We start from the raw sequence: 4,172 nt of genomic DNA, 5'->3' as shown, positions 1-4,172 counted from the left end.
TTAATTACAGGGAACCAGCGAAAAGAATTCCGGAAGAACCACCCTCCTCTTATGACTGGCAGATCCCACAGGGAACCAGGAAAATCCCTTCCGGAAAAACCACCCTCCTCTAAGACTGTCAGATCCTCCTTCATGCCGTGATTGGCTAGTAAATCCTGAGTGACAGGAGCAACTCTCTCAGGGTGAGAGGGTGCAAACGCAACTCGGAATAGTGGTTCAGTGCACAGGTTTCCAATCTAGACGCACACCTATTCTAGATCAGCAGAGATTTGTATTTTGGTAGCAATTGTCCCAGGTTTCCGATAGCGTACACCCCAGCTATTGCCGTCCCTTCTCTCCAGCTCACCTCTGATTGGCTGCCTGCTCCTCCCCATTGTGAGCTGTGACTTTGTTCTCCAGAGCCAGGACTCAAATTCTGACCTGTGAGTCCACTGCCCTCAGAAGGTGCTTCCTCTTATTGCTAGTGGAATGAAGCATATTACTAAAGTTGCAGTGGAGTGGATAATCTGTCTTACAAGTGGAAGGATGCCCAGTTTAACTGCTAGTTAAAGAGTGACTTTAAGAAACAACGTTTTGTATTGTGGCTTCTTACTGGGTTCTGGTAAATTGCACAAACTTTCCAGCTGGAGCTCTATTGTTATTCTATAATCTACTATTCTATTGTCTATTCCTCAGTAGGAAAGTGCCAAAAAATAAAATAAAATCTCAACCCAAAAACACAGGTGTACTAGGAAAATGCTCTAGGGTCTCTCTATGTATGTGGAAAGTAGATTTATTAGTATGGCTCCCAAGCTGATAGCCAACTCTTGCAACTATAACTCTATACCAATGGGAAGTTGAGCAATCCAGTGGTTGTTCAGTCCATGTGGCTGAATGTCTCAGCTGGTTTTCAGTATATATCATAATATGTATAGGAATAAAACGTAACAGCTGTAAGGAACCTAGAAACATGTAACGAATACATGTAATCATAAAAGTCGCCACAAAATCCATACGGGTGGTAAACCTTAAGCATTTAAAGAATGTGGGAGAGCTAGCACTACAGTATCCCTGACTGAAGACATAAGTATTTGTATGCCAGCCGGGCATGGTGGCGCACGCCTTTAATCCCAGTACACAAGAGGGAAAAGGCAGGCAGATTTCTGAGTTCGAGGCCACCCTCATCTACATCCAGAGTGAATTCTAGGACAGCCAGTGTTACACATAGAAACCCTGTCTCGAAAAATAAAATAAAATAAAATAAAAATAAAGAAGAAGAAGGAGAAGGAGAAGTAGAACACAAAGACGATGACAAAGAAGACAAAGAAGGGAAATATAAGACTTAAATAGTTTAAAAAAGAAGCATAAGACTTAAGATATAGGACTAGATGAAAAGGAACAGAGAGGTCCAACCATCCATTGAACCCCATTTAAATCATTCCAGGGCTTCCCAAATCCACCTTCCTCAAATCTACCTTCCTCAAATGAACATATGGAGAAATATAAAATTGATATGTTTCCCAAAACTTAGGAATCTCATAGCTTTCAAATGGTCTGAATATGTGAAGGCATACAAATCCAATTCCACTATTTGGTCAAGAAGCATATTTATGCAGTCCTTCATTAGGTTGCATAAAATATCTTTCACTTTGTACGTATAACTTTTGTAAAATTATCATATGTTTAAACTGGCCCATAATAGTTTCTTTCTGTTAGAATTATAGGGATGGAAATGGAGAGGAGCCTTGCCACGCACTCTGGTTGAGTCAGCTTGACAGGCCGAGAGGCCTAAAAGTCACGAGGCAAAGAGTTTCACGGAAACTCACCTCCTGGAATCTGGTGTTCTCTCTAAACCATACATTAATATTCCATTCCCGAGTTAGTCTGGTGTATGGATCCATGTGCTCTCTTTTAGTATTATCCTATTATAAGTGCCTTTTAGGATTGAATTCTCACATAGCCAAGCCTTCACCAGTGTTCCAACAGTCCTAGAAAGTCCTACAGCTGACCATGGGCTTGGAATTCAGTAAGAATGTTGCTTTCAGTGACATTCAGAATTGCCTCTGGCATTACACTATCACTTTGAATAAAAGCCAAGTCACTGCTCTACACAAGAATTTACCATCATCTAGGAAGAAGGAAGTTTGAGACCTAAAGAGAAACCAGAATAGACACTTAGAACTAGAGATAGCTGAGTTACACCCATACACACGTATTTACAATGGTCTACGGGAAAGGTGGACTATACAATAGACTAAAATAGGAACTATGGCAAGGGCACGAAGCCCTTGACCCTGGCTTCTAAGATTAAGTGAATCTTAGGTGCAGCTCTTTTTGATCCCAGTTGTTAACAATGAATTCTATCCCAGGTGGTTCCTGTTAGACCTTCTGTGTTTGTATTCCTGTTTTGTGTAAGAATCCAGTAACCTCTTTGTACCTTGCTGGTGTGTCACCCAACTTCCCTATTTTCTTCAGCATAAAAAGTTTGATGCTCGATTTGACAAATTACATTCAGATTCTACACAACCTCTCCTATGTGCATCTGTCTGTTTCCATCCAAGGCTTTGCCCACCTGCCCCAGAGACCTGTTCCACGCAGACAAAAGGATAAAGAGGGTCTGAGGCAGAGCCTGAAGAAAAAAGGTCCAACAACAGGCCCAAAGAGGGATCCAGCTCAAGGGAGGTCCCAGGGCCTGACACTATTATTTTTTAATATTTATTTATTATTATATCTAAGTACACTGTAGCTGTCTTCAGATGCACCAGAAGAGAGTGTCTCATTACAGATGGTTGTGAGCCACCATGTAGTTGCTGGGATTTGAACTCAGGACCTTTGGAAGAGCAGTCGGTGCACTTAACCCCCCCCCCCCAAAAAAAAACCAACAAAGCCAGTTTTAGTGTATAGAGTGTATTCATAGTTATTGAGTTCAATTCTAAGCAACCACATGGTGGCTCTTACAACCATCTTTAATGGGGATCCGATGCCCTCTTCTGGTGTGTTTAAAGACAGCTACATTGTACCCACATGCATGAAATAAATAAATAAATCTTAAAAAAAAAAAACAACAAGAAGAAGAGTTACAATATAAAAAAATAAAAACTGTGATCCAGTGATAGAGAACTCTCAACCAAGAAATCTAAATGGCTAAGAAGCACTTATAGAAATGGTCACCATTTTCAATAATGACAGAAATTCAAATCAAAACAACACTGAGAGTTCATCTTACTTCCATCAGAAAGTAGATAAGAAAAACCACAAGGGACAGTCCATGCTGGTGAGGATGTGGAACAAGGGGTGGGTGTACTCCTCCAAAGCAGGTGAGTTTACAAACTGGTACAAAAACTCTGGAAAACAACCTGCAAGTTAATCAGATAATTGGAATTAGTTCTACCTGAATACCTTACTATACTGCTCCTGGACATGTACCCAAAAGATTCTCCACAATACCACAAGGACATGTGCTCCAGTATGTTCATAGCAGCCTTATTAGTAATAGCTAGAAACTAGAAGCAAACAGATTGTACCTTATCTGAAGAACACATTTAAACAACAGAAGGCTTTTCAGCTTCCAAAACAAAGACATCACTAGTTTTACTGGCAAATGGGTGAAAGTAGAAAATTTTAGCCTGAGTGAGGTACCCCAGACCAAAAGACATACAAAGTATGTAGTCACAGAAACCCAGAAAAAGATAGTAGCCAAAAGTTACAAAATACCCATAATACCAGCCACAGAATCCAAGAAGTTAAGGAAATCCCAAGTGGGGATGTTTCAATCCCACTTAGAAGGGAAAACAAAATTGACATGGTAAGGAGAAGGAGGGAGTTCTGTGGGACAGGATAAAAGAATCTGGAAAGGGGACATGATCAGGCATGGGAGAGACAGTAGAAAAGTCCAGAGGGCTAGCAATATGAAAGGAAATATGCATCTGATGGGTGAGGAAAAGGGGAATAATTAGAAAATTAGAGACCTGGCATGGACTCAATATGGGTAACCTTAGCTGAAATAGTGGGAATATGGAAATAAAAGACACCACCACTAGTCCCAGTTGGCAGGTGGAGGGAAGGAACTGGGTGGGAGAAGAGACAACAGGAGGACAATGGAAGGGTTCAGGATCAGGTGTGGGGAGGGAGAGGACAGATAGCCAGATAGCCATGAGAATGTATGGAAATCTGTAACTGAAGGAGCTGGGGAG

This window comes from Mus musculus, chromosome 17, assembly GCF_000001635.26.
Source record: "Mus musculus strain C57BL/6J chromosome 17, GRCm38.p6 C57BL/6J".
Classification (NCBI taxonomy): domain Eukaryota; kingdom Metazoa; phylum Chordata; class Mammalia; order Rodentia; family Muridae; genus Mus; species Mus musculus.
Note: the sequence above shows the minus strand (reverse complement) of the source record.